The 16,216-nt window shown below is 36.4% G+C and overlaps 1 protein-coding gene across 3 annotated transcripts in view; it reads right to left on the bottom strand.

Annotated features, from left to right (window-relative positions):
- Positions 1-16,216, bottom strand: part of ASXL2 (ASXL transcriptional regulator 2) — a 160,911-nt gene that overhangs the window by 74,786 nt on the left and 69,909 nt on the right. The window contains exon 1 of one of the 3 annotated variants that reach the window (XM_070512450.1): positions 9,586-9,606. The exons of 1 other annotated variant lie outside the window; for it this stretch is intronic. The gene's annotated coding sequence lies outside the window, so the exon portion shown is untranslated. Of the gene's footprint in view, positions 1-9,418; positions 9,440-9,585; positions 9,607-16,216 lie in introns of those variants that run through there. One more of the 3 variants, XM_070512451.1, reaches the window with a different exon arrangement.

Genomic DNA, 16,216 nt, shown 5'->3' with positions numbered 1-16,216 from the left:
TGCTGCTGCAGTTCCAGGGAGTGGCTCAGGCTCGGACCCGGTGGGGAGGCCCTGCCACCAAGCACAACAGCTGGTGTGATCCAGCAGGAGACAGTGGCAGATCTGCATGCCTGAGTGAACAAGTTCCCGGCTGCCATGAACAACCGAAGTACCATTGCAGCCCGTAAGAGGGGAGCACGTTTTGGTGGGAGTGTGCGAGCAGGCAGCAGCAGTCCTGAGCCCCCATGTGACTGCGTTCCCATTTGGTGGGAGAGCCCACAGGGCCACTGCAGTCCCAAGGAGTGGCCCAGGCTCAGACAGGTACAGCTGACAGGGACTGCAGCAGGCTCAGAATACACAGTTCCTGCGCCCCTACCAGTGGTGGCAGATGGAATCTGTGACCAGATACTATATACTATGTGAAGGCACAAATCCACACCATCAAGTGTATGGAGAAGTACATTAATACCCCAGACCAGAAGGAAAAAGACAAATACCAAGAAATCAATCCTGAAAGCACAGAAATCTACAATCTAAATGACAGAGAATTCAATATAGGTATCATAAAAAACTCAATGAGTTACAAGAAAACTCAGAAAGACAGTTAAATGAAATCAGGAACAAAACTAATGACCACAGGGAATTCTTCACAAAAAAGACTGAAACTATAAAGAAAAACCAATCAGAAATATTGGAGATGAAAAACACAATGAATGAGATAAAGAAAAATCCGGACTTCTTAAATAACTGAGCTGACATTATGGAGGATAGAATTAGCAATTTAGAGGACAGGAATATAGAAATGTTTCAGATGGAGGAGGAGAAAGAACTAAGACTAAAAGGAAATGAAGAAATTCTCCAAAAAATATCTGACTCAACTAAGAAAAGCAACATAAGGATTATAGGTATTCCAGAGGGAGAAGAGGGGGAGAAAGGAGCAGAGAGCTTGTTCAAAGAAATAACTGAGAACTTCCCAAACCTGAGGAAGGAGCTGGAATTACAAGTAGAAGAAGCTAACAGAACTCCTAATTACATCAATGTAAAATGACTTTCTCCAAGGCATATTTTAGTAAAACTGGGAAAAGTCAATGACAAAGAAAAAATATTAAGGGCAGGAAGGCAGAAGGAAATAACCTACAAAGGAAACCCTATCAGGCTTTCACCAGATTTCTCAGCAGAAACCTTACAAGCTAAGAGAGAGTGGAATGATATATTCAAAATTCTGAAAGACAAACACTTTCAGCCAAGAATACTTTATCCAGCAAAAATATCCTTCAGATACGATGGAGAAATAAAAACTTTCCCAGACACACAAAAGCAGAGGGAGTTCATTGCCACAAGACCCCCCACAATATATAATCAAGAAGGCCTTCATACCTCAAAAGAAAAGAAAGGGTTTACAAGGAGATAAATAGACAGGCAAAATCAGAAACCTACAACTCACTATCAGAACAGATTAGCAAACAATTATAACACTAACGATAAAGGGACGAAAACATCAAGAATAAATATAATCACTTCATTTTAACCACAAACTCACAACACAAAATGGAATAAGTTGTGACATCAATAACTTAGAAGGAGAAGAGGATAGGGATGGAAACTGCCTACACTAAGGGAATAAGAAGCTATCAGGAAATGGACAAGCTCATCTACGAGATCTTTTATACAAACCTCACAGTAACCACTAAACAAAAAGTCAGAACAGAGATATAAATGAGAAATACTGAGAAAATTATCACAGAGAGCAACCAAACTGAATTGGCAGTCTGAAACACATGGGGGGAGAAAGAAGGGAAATACAGAACAACTGGAAAACAAGAGATAAAATGGCAGCATTAAACCCTCATATATCAATAATCACTCTAAATGTAAATGGATTGAATTCCACAATTAAAAGACACAGAGTGGCTGGATGGATTATAAACATCGGCCTAGCGGCACAGCAGTTAAGTTCACGCACTCTGCTTCGGCAGCCCAGGGTTTGCTGGCTCAGATCCTGTGCATGGACCTATGCACCACTTATCAAGTCATGCTGTGGCAGGCATCTCACATATTAAGAACACAGTAGAGAAAGATGGGCACAGATGTTAGCTCAGGGCTAATCTTCCTCAGCAAAAAGAGGAGGATTGTCAGCAGCTGTTAGCTCAGGGCTAATCTCCCTTGGGGAAAAAAAAACAAAACAAGACTCAACAACATGCTCCCTCCAGGAAACACATCTCAGCTCTAAAGACAAACACAGGCTTAGAGCAAAGAGATGAAGACAATACTCCCAGCTAATGACAAACAAAAGAAAGCTGGTATTGCCATACTTATATCATACAAAGTAGACTTCAAGATAAAAAAGACAATGAGAGACAAAGAGGGGCAGTATATAATGATAAAAGGGACATTCCACCAAGAGGACATAACACTTATAAATATATATGAACCTAATACAGGAGTACGAAAGTACATAAAGCAATCATTAACTGACCTAAAAGGAGGTATCAACAGCAACACAATAATAGTAGGGTACCTTAACATCCCACTTTCATCAATGAATAGATCGTCCAGACAGAAGGTCAACAAGGAAATAATGGATTTAAATGAAAAACTAGACCAGATGGACTTAATAGATATGTACAGAACATTGCATCCAAACTCAGCAGAATACACATTCTTCTCAAATGCACATGGAATATTCTCAAACACAGACCATATGTTGGGAAACAAGATGAGCCTCAATAAATTTAAGGAGACTGAAATCATATCAAGCATCATTTCCAACCATAATGCTATGAAACTAGAAATCAGCTACAAGAAAAAAGCTGGGAAAGTGACAAATACATGGTGACTAAACAGCATGCTACTGAACAACCAATGGATCACTGAAGAAATTACAGGACAAATCCAGAATTATCCAGAGACAAATGAAAATGAAAATACACCATACCAATTCACATGGGATGCAGCAAAAGCTGCCATAAGAGAGAAATTCATAGCAATACAGGCCAATCTTAACAAACAAGAAGAATCTCAAATAAGCAATCTTAAACTACACCTAGCAGAACTAGAAAAGGAAGAACAAACAAAGTCAATAGAAGGAGGGAAATAATAGAACAGAAATAAATGAAATTGAAACCAAAAAAACAGTATAAAGGATCAACGAAACTAAGAGCTGCTGCTTCTAGAAGATAAGCAAAACTGACAAACCCTTAGCCAGACTTACTAACAAAAAAAGAGAGAAGACTCAAATAAATAAAATTAGAAATGAAAGAGGAGAAATTACAATAGATTCCATGGAAACACAAAGGATGGTAAAAGAATACTATGAAAAACTATATGTCAACAAATTAGAAAATCTAGAAGAAACAGATGAATTCTTAGACTCACATAACCTCCCAAAACTGAACCAAGAAGAAATAAGAGAATTTGAATAGACCAATCACAAGTAAAGAGATTGAAACAGTAATTGAAAACCTCTCAAAAAATAAAAATCCAGGACCAGATGGCTTCTCTGGAGAAGTCTATCAAACATTCAAAGAAGATTTAGTACCTATCCTTCTCAAAATATTCCGAAAACTTGAAGAAGATGGAACACTTCCTAACACATTTTACAACGCCAACATCACCCCAATCCCAAAGCCAGACAAGGACAACACAAAGAAGGAAAATTACAGGCCAACATCACTGATGAACATAGATGCAAAGTCCTCAACAAAATATTGGCAAACCGAATACAACAACACATTAAAAGGATCATATACCATGATCAAGTGGGATTTATACCAGGGACATGGGGATGGTTCAACATCCACTCATCAATGTGATATACCACATTAACAAAATGAGGAATAAAAACCACATGATCATTTCAATAGACTCTGAGAAAGCATTTAAGAAGATCCAACATCCACTTATGATAAAAACTCTCAATAAAATGTGTATAGAAGGAGAGTACCTCAACGTAATAAAGGCCGTAGATGACAAACCCACAGCCAACATCATACTCCACAGGGAAAGACTGAAAGCCATCCTTCTGAGAACAGGAACAAGACAAGGGTGCCCACTTTTGCCACTCTTATTCAACATGGTACTGGAGGTTTTGGCCAGAGCAATTAGGCAAGAAAAAGAAACAAAAGGTATCCAGATTGTCAAGGAAGAAGTGAAACTCTCGCTGTTTGCAGACAACATGATTTTATATATAGAAAACCCTAAGGAATCCACTGGAAAACTATTAGAAATAATGAACAACTACAGCAAAAATGCAGGCTACAAAATCAACTTAAAAAATCAGTTGCATTTCTACACTCTAATAACAAATTAACAGAAAGAGAACTCAAGAATACAGTCCCATTTACAGCAGCAACAAAAAGAATAAAATATCTAGGAATAAATTTAACCAAGGAGGTGAAAGACCTATACAATGAAAACTATAAGACAGTACTGAAAGAAATCAATGATGACATAAAGAAATAGAAAGATATTTCATGCACATGGATTGGAAGAATAGGCATAGTTAAAATGTCCATACTACCTAAAGCAATGTACAGATTCAATGCAATCCCAATCAGAATCCCACGGACATTCTTCTCAGAAATAAAATACAGAATCCTAAAATTCATATGGGGCAAGAAAAGACCCCAAATAGCTAATGCAATGCTGAGAAAAAAGAACAAAGCTGGAGGCATCACAATCCCTGATTTCAAAATATACTACAAAGCTGTAGTAACCAAAACAGCATAGTACTGGTACAAAAAGAGACACACAGATCAATGGAACAGAACTGAAAGCCCAGAAATAAAACCACACATCTATGGACAGTTAATCTTCAACAAAGGAGCTATGAACATATAATGGACAAAGGAAAGTCTCTTCAGTAAATGGTGTTGGGAAAACCGGACAGCCACATGCAAAAGAATGAAATTAGACCAGTATCTTTTACCATACACAAAAATTAACTTGAAATGGATTAAAGACTTGAAGATAAGACGTGAAACCATAAAACTCTTAGAAGAAAATATAGGCAGTATACTCTTTTACATCAGTCTTAGAAGGATCTTTTCTAATACCATGTCTACTCGGGCAAGGGAAACAAAAGAAAAACAACTGGGACTTCATCAGACTAAAGAGCTTCTGGAAGGCAAAGGAAGCCAGGAACAAAACCAAAAGACAACCCACTAACTCGGAGAAAATATTTGCAAATCATATATCTGACAAGCGGTTAATCTCCAAAACATATAAAGAACTCATACAACTCAAGAACAAAAAAACAAACAATCCAATCAAGAAAGGAGTAGAGGATATGAATAGACATTTTTCCAAAGAAGATATACAGATAGCCAACAGACACATGAAAAGATGTTCAACATCACTAATCATTAGGGAAATGCAAATCAAAACTACAATCAGATTTCACCTTACATCTGTTAGAATGGCTATAATTACCAAGACAGAAAACAACAAATGTTGGAGAGGACGTGGAGAAAAGGGAAGCCTCATATACTCCTGATGGGAATGCAAACTGGTGCAGCCACGATGGAAAACACTATGGAAATTTCACAAAAAATTAAAAATAGAAATACCATATGACCCAGCTATTCTACTACTGGGTATTTATCCAAAGAACTTGAAATCAACAATTCAGAGAGACTTATGCACCCCTATGTTCACTGCAGCATTATTCACAATACCCAAAACGTGGAAGCAACCCAAGTGCCCATCAACTGACAAATGGATACAGAAGACGTGGTGTATATATATACAATGGAAAACTACTCAGCCATAAAAAACGACAAAATCGTCCCACTTGCAACAACATAGATGGAACTTGAAGGTATTACATTAAGCGAAATAAGCCAGATAGAGAAAGACAAACACCACATGATTTCACTCATACGCAGAATATAAACAAATATATGGACAAAGAGAACAGATTAGTGGTTATCAGAGGGGAAGGTGGTTAGGGAGTGGGCATAGGGGTAAAGGGACATATATATATGGTGACTGACAAATAATAGTGTACAACTGAAATTCCACAATGTTATAAACTATTATGACCTCAATAAAATTAATTTTAAAACAATAAATAAAATAAATAATATCATGATATTTGATGATAACTTGGAGGTTCGTTATATCAAAGTATATTTTCAATGGAATTAGAAAGGCTTTGGAAATCTACAACAGAATAGCTTTCATGTTAAAATTTACCTTTAAACTAAAGTATATTTGACAAATGACTCATTATACCTCAAATCTGTTTAGATACCCATGCTAAAGACTTAATGCTCTCTGTGTAGAGATTAAACTGCTACTTATCCTCAAGCAATAAAATAAATATTACAGTAGAAAATAATAACCCATGGAATAAGATAAGAATCTATGAGCTTAAATTGATATAAATAAGTGAACAAATCAATGACTGGGGAAGAATTTCTTGCAGCAGAATTCCAACTAACAAATACAGAAGAAATGATGGAATTAGAAAATCATCATATGTGGCAACCACATTTCAGGCAAGTATTATCAACAGATGCTGTGGCAGACATACTCTAAAATGACTCCCAATTATCCCCACTTCCTAGTACTCACACCCCTGTGTAATCCCCTCCCCTTGAGTATGGTTGGGAACTTTCACTTGCTTCCAAACAACAGAATACAGCAAAGGTGGCGGGATGTCACTTCAATGACTATGTTACATAAGATTGCAGTGCCCTGTGAGGTGGCTCTCCCTTGCTGGCTTTGAGGAAGCATGTAGGCTGGGGAGACCCAAGTGGTAAAGAACTCAGGGCAGCCTCTAGCCAACAGCCAGCTTGGAACTGAAGCCCTTAGTCTGATAAACCCCAAGGATCTGAATCCTGCCAACAACCATTCGAGCTTAGAAGTGGATCCTTCTCCAATTAAGCCTTCAGATAAGAACCGAGCCCTGGCCACCACACCTTGATTACAGCCTTGCAGAGGACCCAGTAAAGCCATGCCAAAGCTCCTGACACATAGAAACTGAGATAAGAAATGTGTGTTGTTTTAAGCTGCTAAGTTTGTGGTAATATTGTTAAGCAGCAATAGATAACTAATAATGAGATGCTAAAACTAGTGGGCAAAGGTACAAGGAGAAACAAGTTATGTACCTAGTCTCAAAGTATCCCCCTACAAGATATTAATTACAAAGGGGAAAAAATTATACCTTTACAGTGGAGAAACTTGGCAGACATCACATAAACCAAGGGATCAAAGTAATCAACACAATAATAGGATAAATTGAAGTCACATGCCTCCTGATGATGTAGTGAAAATGACACTACTTCTGTGACAATCCTGCCCAAAACGCACAACCTGAATCTAACCATGAGAAAGCATCAGACATATCCAAATTGATGGACAGTCTACAAAATAGCTGGCCTATAATCTTTAAAAATGTCAAGGTCATGAGGGGCCGGCCTGGTGGTATAGCAGTTAAGTTCACACATTCACGTTCCGCTTTGACTGCCCGGGGTTCGCAGGTTCGGATCCCGGGTACGGACATGGCACCACTTGGCAAGCCATGCTGTGGCAAGCATCCCACATATAAAGCAGAGGAAGGTGGGCATGGATGTTAGCTCAGGGCCAGTCCTTCTCAGCAAAAAAAGAGGAGGACTGGCAGAAGATATTAGCTCAAGGCTAACCTTCCTCAAAAAAAGAAAAAAAAATGTCAAGGTCATGAAAGAAAGACTAAACAATGATGCCACATTAAAGGAGACTATAAAGATAAAGTAAAACTAAATGCAAATGCAATGTGTGATCCTGGATTAGAACATCAGCAGAAGAATTACCAATTTGAATAAAGTCTGTTGATTAGATAGTAATAGTATATCAATGTTAATATCCTGATTTTGATAGTTATACTGTGGTTATACAAAAGAATATACTGGCCTTTAGGAAAAACTCTGAAATGTTTAAAGGTGAATGGGGCATCGTGTCTACAATTTATTCTCAGACATTTCAGAAACACAAACTAGACAGATAGACAGAAGACAGACAGATAGAAAGAAAGAAAAAGAAAGTATATAAAATGTTAACATTTGGGGAATCTAGGTAAAAGCTACATAAAAAAATTCTTTGTGCTACTTTTGCAAATTTTCTTAGAGCCCGAAATTAGTAAATCAAATAAATAAAATAAAAAGCTAAAAACATGCATTGTATATAAGTCTATAAAAACAATATATGACAAATGAAAAAGTATCAAGTGCTGATAAATGTTACAATATGGATTAACCTCAAAAGACCACATATTATATGGTTCCATTTATATGAAATGGCCAATCTACAGAGACAAAAAGTACATTAGGGGTTGGTACTGGGAACTAGTATTAACTGTACACAGGTATGAGGCATTGTACTGGGGAGATGGAAATGTTCCAAAACTGGATTATGGTGATGTTTGCACAACTCAGTAAATTTACTAAAAATCACGGAACTGTACACTTAAAATGGGTGAAGTTTATGGTACGTAAACTATACTTCAATAAAGTTTTTTTAATAAGACAATGTGGAAAAGAAGCTAACTTGGCTTCTCACTTATTGAACATTTACAAAGGAGCTATCATGGCACAGTGGTAAGTGCCAGTGATATAAAAAAGGAAGTGGAAGTTTCCGTAAGTACACATTCTTGTATTTTAATGTAAAAATAACCAACTGGGTCTGAACAGAGACAAATGATATTGTCTCTTTATTTCTGAGTGCATAGATACACACTATAGTATCATTTATGATTAACCGACATTTCCCTCCCACCAGAGAGATGAGGCAAGTTTGTACAAATTTTAGATGTGCAGTAATATAAAAACTTTAGCCACATTTGCAATTTTCCTATCAGTTCAACAGAAAAAAAAACAGAAATCTAGGTTTAGAAGTTACTATGTTTTCTAATTTGTCAGTGACCAATTCCCCTGGATTACAAGAATATATTCAACTGTATGTTAAATTAGCATAACTAATTAATGTTACTGAAATAATTATTTAATATAATTAACCAACACAATTAATATATTATTAAAATAACATAACTAATCATGCCTAATTGTTCCATCCAAAGTCTCAACAATTTCACTACTGTCTTCTTTCATTTTTATTTTCTTCCTGGAACTTAAAGATACAAACTAAAAATGTAAGTGAAGTTTGTAAAAGTGTTCATAAATATACAAGGCCCATCAACTCTCAGTAAAAATCGTTAGCTTGCTTTATCTTGTCTATAGCCCTCTTAATTCTAAAAGCCCTTGCTGGCACTCAAAGAATTTACTGACTTGTTATACTAATTCTGTATACATCACACTGTAGATAGAAATTAATAAAAATTCATACTCTTATCCTTCACTTCCACAACCTTCTATCACTGCCTAGATTTTAAATTTAACAGGGCAAAATAAACATTTACTACTTTCTACAAAAATTTAAAGCAGCATCTCTCTGCTCAGCTTACCTTATGCAAATGTTCTATTTTTTCCTACTAATAAAACACGACGGTTGTTCCTCCCACATTGCCCTACTCAAATAACAACAAAATTCTACAACTTTTTTTTTCCTGATAAAACACAGATAACATCAAATTTACCATCTCAACTATTTCTAAGTGTACAGTTCACTTACACTTAAGTACATTCGCATTGTTACCCAACCAAGCTCCAGAACTCTTTTCTTCTTGCAAAACTGAAACTGTATACTCATTAAACAACTCTCTACTTCCCCTCTACACTCAGCCCCTGGCAACCACTCTTCTACTTTCAGTCTCTATAAACACGACTACTCTAAGTCCCTCATATAAGCGGAATCATACCATATTTGTCCTCTTGTGTCTGATTTATTTTACTTAGCATAATGTCTTCAAAGTTCATCCATGTTATAGAATATGTCAGAATGTCCTTTTTTCCAAGGCTAAATAATATTTGTTTGAATGTATACACAACATTTTTTTAATCCATTCATTCATCGATGGACATCTGGGTTGTTTCCATCTTTTGCCTATTGTGATAACTGCTGCTGTGAATACCGGTTAATAATGTCTCTTCAAGTCCCTGCTTTCAATTCTTTTGTGTATATGCCCAGAAGTGGAACTGCTGGGTCAAATAAAATCCTACAACTTTTAATCATTCTTTACCTTACTCTCAGTTTATGCAGCCATCTCTCTGGTACAAACATCTACAGACAAGAACCAAATAAATCCACAGGTTGACAAGGAGCTTCATAGGTAATCTAGTCCATTTATCTACAGGTGCTCATATCCCCTCCTAAAACATCATAAATAGGTAATCATCTAGTCTTTTGCACAAGCATATAATGTGGTTGAGACTCATTATGTCCTCAGGCATTTCCAATTATTCATAAATTCCTCCTTAAGCTAAGCCAAATATGTCTTTCTATAACTCCATTTATTGGTCCTGATTTTATGCTGAGATCAGTGGTTATAATGGTGGAAAAATCTGGGAGGATCTTTTCTTTCCTCTTTGTGATTTTCTGTACTGTCTGAATCTTCCAAATGAACTTGCAATAAATTATCTCTGTAAGTGGGGAAAAATTAACATTATTTCTTCATTATTCCATATGATAGCCGTTCAAGTATTTTAAGACTCTTCAGGAAACACTGAAGTCTACTGCATTTCAGATTTTCAGTCTCTCCTCACTGCTATCCCCTCCTGCAACCAATCTAAGGAAATTTAATATAATAAACTTTATAGTCCATCCTTAAAATTCACCAGTATCCTCTAATATTTATTATCCCATTTCAAGCCTTCGATAAAAAGCTTTAAGGGACTTCATAAACCTAATTTACTTAATCCTAAAGATATTCCCCCCTTGCAATAGCAGATTACCCTGCCTAATCGCTACTTCAATCCCAATCTCTTATTCATTTTTCTGTACTCCCTCCTACAGAATAGCCTTGTCAAAACTAGGCCTTTATCAGCTTCCTTTTCTCTGACTGAATTCTTACACACTCTATATCTATCCTTCAAAGCTCAATCTCTTGAATTTCAATAAGATTAAATAACAGATTCAGACTTTCAAGGTTAAAAGAAGTGGAGAGTCATCTAGTTCCCGAAAACAGATGGCTGCATGTCTTATTTCAGGTCAATTTTAAATGTAAGAAGATAACAAACTTATAAGAATCTTTCACTCACATGATACACTTATACATATATCTATACACACACATACACACACCCTGTAATCGTTATCCACATATAAACTAAAAATTCAACACCAAATAACTTTAAAACCAAGAAATGGTTTTCACGGCATGCTTACCTGACAGAGCACACAGAACAAAACTGAACTCAGCACCCTTATGTTGGAAAACAGTGAGTTTAGAAATCACTACATTAATAAATAGTCTTGGTAGGCTTTAAATTTTCTGAAGATTTCTGTATTCTTAGAAACTCTTTCATTAAAACCTTTTGCTTCACTTTCCCTTGGTCATACTACCTGTAATTTTTCCAATGAAAAGTTCATTTGGGTTAACAAGTAATCTACTTTAAAAGAAATAACATAAATGTCGTTGTTAAACTTAAAAAGTAACAGGCACTTTTGGAGAAGTAAGCCCAATTGGGTCCCTAAAATGAGAGGTCTAGGTTAACAGAGTAGCAAAAGAGCACGAAACAAATAAGAAAGTAACGTAGGAATAGCCTGGAAAGGAAGATCATAGAAACAAAAAAAAGATTCTTTGGAAAATCTGCTTGTATATTTTCTCTATCCTCTTAAGACTTCACTTTAAATCTTCACTCTATCTTCCCATTATTTTCTTTTTTTCCACTATTTTTTTTCAAAAAGCATCGTGTGTCCCCTACCAGGAAAATATGAGCAAAAAAAGGAAAAAAAAAAAAAAAGTCTAGTGATTCTATGTTTTATTTTAAAGTGAATATACGGAACAACAAGGTTCAACTTTATTTAGATAATCAAAAACTCTTGGTATAGAGGGACCTTGATGAACACTGTAACTTTTCACCTAAAGAGAAATACGAAACAGTTCTTTAAGAGTCCTACCCAATCTCCTGATCCTACTCAAAAGCGAGGCAACAGAAGCAGCACTTATGTTTCAGAGTCTGATGGATGTGGGTTCAAGTTTTATCACTAACTAGCTATGCAGTTTCTCACTGCTTCAATGTCTTTATCCATGAAATAGACTTCAGAGGGTTTATTTAAGATTAAATAGATTATATGCATAAAGCAGCTGACTCCAATCTTAGTCCATGGCCATTACCACTATTGGTTCACTACAGCATCTTATTTTTCAATCTTATAAGAAATAAGTAATAGGGGCTTGCCCAGTGGTGTAGTGGTTGGGTTCATGAGCTCTGCCAGGGTTTGCCAGTTTGATCCCAGGCACTGACCTACATGTGGGTCATCAAGCCATGCTGTGGCAGCATCCCACATACAAAATAGAGGAAGATTGACACAGATGTTAGCTCAGAGACAATCTCTCTCAAGCAAAATGAGGAATACTGGCAACGGATGTTAGCTCAGGGCCAATCTTCCTCACCAAAAAGAAATAAAAATAAGAATAGGCAAAAATGAGCATTTAAAGAAAAGGCAGACTTTAAGAGAAACATAATGCTTCTAAGAAAGGTCACTCTGTAACTACTGCATATAAAGAAATACCAACTGCCTTTATTTCAGCCAATCAGGATGCTAACATATTTTTAATGGCTGGGCCAAGTACCTAAATAGCATATGTCTCTGAACTAAAGAGGTGTAGAGGGTTGCATATGAGGACATATTACTTGGGGTAAAAGAAGTATTAGTGAGGAAAACAGAAACTAAAAGCAGACTATTTGTTAACATAAACTATGAATATACTTCTCGAAAGAAATGAACTGGAGAGAGAACAAAATTCAAGATTGAACTAAGTACATCAAAAAATAATAATCTGTTGTAATTTTATATCTTTGTCCTATTTCATATTTCTTGTTCATTTAGCAATATAATTTATACATATAAACAGCCAAAACTATTTATTACAATTATTTTCTGCTTTTGAACAAGAGATGTCAATCTTGACATAGCCACTTATGTTGAGATTCAAGTTCTAAAGTAGTCAATTGATCCAATAATTTTACCAATTCCTGGCATTTTCCAACTCACAGAAGTAACTTAGAATATGGTAAAGATTATATAATTAAATGGCTGTGATTGCAAGTTATCTTCCCTCAAGCCTCAAAAATAGACTAAAATAGGAGAGTCAAGATGACACCAGCAAGTGGGATCAGACCACAAGAAACAGCCCAGCCCAGGAAGCCTCTTTGTCCTCATGAGCCTGAGACTATTAGCCCCCTCCCCTGAGATGCAGAGCAGCCAAGTGGCACAAGCAAGGTGGGGGGGGGGGGTGTGGGAGGGGAGTGGAGGCGGCAAAAGTATCTCGCCTAGGAAGCCCTTTGTCCCCACAGGCTGGAGACTCTCTTTTCCCCAACATCTAGAGGCATCAATAAGCCTGACCTATAGAAACTCATCCACCTGCTCAGAAAGAGGCAGCAGAGATCACTGGGAGTCTCTGTGTCACCTTATAAAACAAGAAGACCAGAAGAGCACAGCAAAGGCTCTCAGAATTAAATTGTAATTGAACCAGAGTCCACCAAAGGAGTCCAGGACTCACCTGATAAACACAAACAGTGTGAACACCTGCTTAAATAAAAGACTTAAACTTAATAGGACCCCACATTTCCTAACATAATAGCTAAAATATCCAGGATTCAAGAGAAAAATCACCTATCATACCAAGAACCAGGAAAATCACAACCTGAATGATAAAAGACAATCAACCAGTGCCAACACTGAGACAGATGTTGAAATTATAAGACAAGGATTTGAAAACAGCTGTCATAAAAATGCTTCAATAAGCACTTATAAATCTCTTGAAACAAATGAAAAAATAGCAAATAGCAGCCAAGAAACAGAAGTTATAAAAAGCAAATAGAAATGTACATTAAGTAATGTAAAAACTTGCTAGATGGGCTCAATAGTAGAATGCAGATGACAGAGGACAGAATCAATGACCTTAAGGACAGATCAATAAAATTTACTTAATATGAATAACAGAGAGAAAATAACACTGAAAAAAAATTAACAAAACCTCAGGGGCTTGTGAGATAATAACAAAAGATTTAAAGTTCCTATCGTCAGAGTCCCAGAGGAAGAGAAAGAAAGAGCATTCAAAGAAATAACAGGTGAAAACTTCTCTTATTTGGTGAAAAATAAACCTACATATTCAAGAAACTCAGTGAACATAAACAGGATTAACTCAAACAAGTCCACACACCAAGATACATCATAATTAAATTTCTGAACACTAAATACAAAAAAAAAGTCCTGAAAGCAGTCAGAGAGAAAAAAAACACCGTATCTACAGGGAAACACTAATTAAAATGACAGATTTCTCATCTGAAACCACAGAGACCAGAAGGAAGTGGTACAACGTTTTACAAGTGCTGAACAAAAACTGTCAACTGTGAATTCTACCTCTGACGAAATATCCTTCAGAAACAAAAGAGAAATGAAGACAGTCTCAGACAAAGTAAAACTAAACTAAAGGAATGTGTTGCTAGCAGACCTTCTCTTAAAGAACAACTAAAGGAAGCTCTTCAAACAAAAATGAAAAAAGAAGGAATATTGGAGCATCAGGAAGGAAGAATGAACAACAGAAAGAGCAGAAATAGGGTACACACAATAGACTATCCTTCTCCTAAGAGTTTAACTCACATTTGATGACTGGAACAAAAACTATAACATCATCTGATAAGAACCTAAATGGAATGAAGCTTCCACACTTCACTCAAAGCAGTAAAATGTTGACAGCAGCACACTGTGTACACTGTAATACCCAGAGCAAATATTAAGAAAATTATGCAGAGAAACAAAGAAATGCACTATAAATAAACCAATATGGAATCCTAAAAATAACCCATGGGAAGGCAAGAAAAGAGAAACAGAGGAACAAGAAACAGAGGAAACAACAGAAAACAAATAAAACAGCAGATATAACCTCTAACATATCAATAATTACCTAAATTATAAATGGTGCAAATATACAAATTAAAAGGCAAAGATTGGGAGAACAAGTTTTTAAAAAACCACAACCCAACTATTAACAAAAATTTCATTTCAAATTCAGAGAAACTGGATCACTCATATATTGCTGGTGGGAATGTAAAATGGTACAATTACTTTGGAAAACAGTGTGGAAGTTTCTTTAAAACTAAATATGCACTCAGCAACAACTCAGCAATTGCAATTCTGAGCATTTATCCCTGAGAAAGGAAAACGTATGTACACAAATTTTCATGGAAGCTTTATTTGTAATAGTCAAAATCTGGAAAACAATCCAGATGCCCTTCAATGGGTAAATAGTTAAATAAGCTGTAGGACATTCACGTCATGGACTACTACTCCACAGTAAAAAGAAATGAAATATTGACACATACCAAAACTTTGATGAATCTACAGGGAATAACAGTGAAAAAAAGCCAATCCCAAATGGTTACATACTGTATATAGTTCCATTAACATAAATTCTTGAAATGACAAAATCATAGAAATGTAGAACAGATCAGTGGTTGCCAGGGACGAGGGGAGTGGGAGGAGGCAGCACTAGGGAGGTAGGTGTGGCTATGAAAGGGCCACACAAGGGATCCTCTTGTTGATGAAACTGTTCTATATTTTGACTGTGATGGTGGATACATCAATACATACATGTGATAAGACTGCAAAGAGCCAAATACACATCCACACACACAAATATGTACAAGTGAAACCAGGTACATTCTATCAAAAACAGTATTCTGTTTGTGATACTGTACTATGGTATTGCACAATGTTACCATTGGGAGAATCTGCATAAAAGATTATTTCTTACAACTGCTTGTGCCTTACGTTTTCTTTTGCACTCTAATTTTCTACAGTGAGCAACGCAGTAGACATCTGCTGTTTCTGCCTGGCCAATATACACATTCTCTTCTTCTGGAGAGAGTGTGCAATTTTGCTTTTGGGAACTACGCTCCACCCCACTGGAAATAGTCTTGGTAGGACTGTCCATCAAGATGTCCCACCATCCCACTCTTTCTGAACTTTAAGCATTAGCCGAGTAGATCTAGACTAATTCATCCCAGCTGGAGTGCCTTAATGAGCCTATCCATTAGTTTTAGCTACCTGATCTCTGAAGCTTTCCTAGTTCTCAATTTTACAGTCTTTCTTTCCTTTGAGGCTGTGAGCTAGCCCACATTCTTCAAGGAAAGCC

Source organism: Equus asinus, chromosome 6 (assembly GCF_041296235.1).
Source record: "Equus asinus isolate D_3611 breed Donkey chromosome 6, EquAss-T2T_v2, whole genome shotgun sequence".
NCBI classification, from domain to species: domain Eukaryota; kingdom Metazoa; phylum Chordata; class Mammalia; order Perissodactyla; family Equidae; genus Equus; species Equus asinus.
The sequence above is the reverse complement of the archived record's forward strand: the minus strand, read 5'-3'. Positions and strand labels throughout refer to the sequence as shown.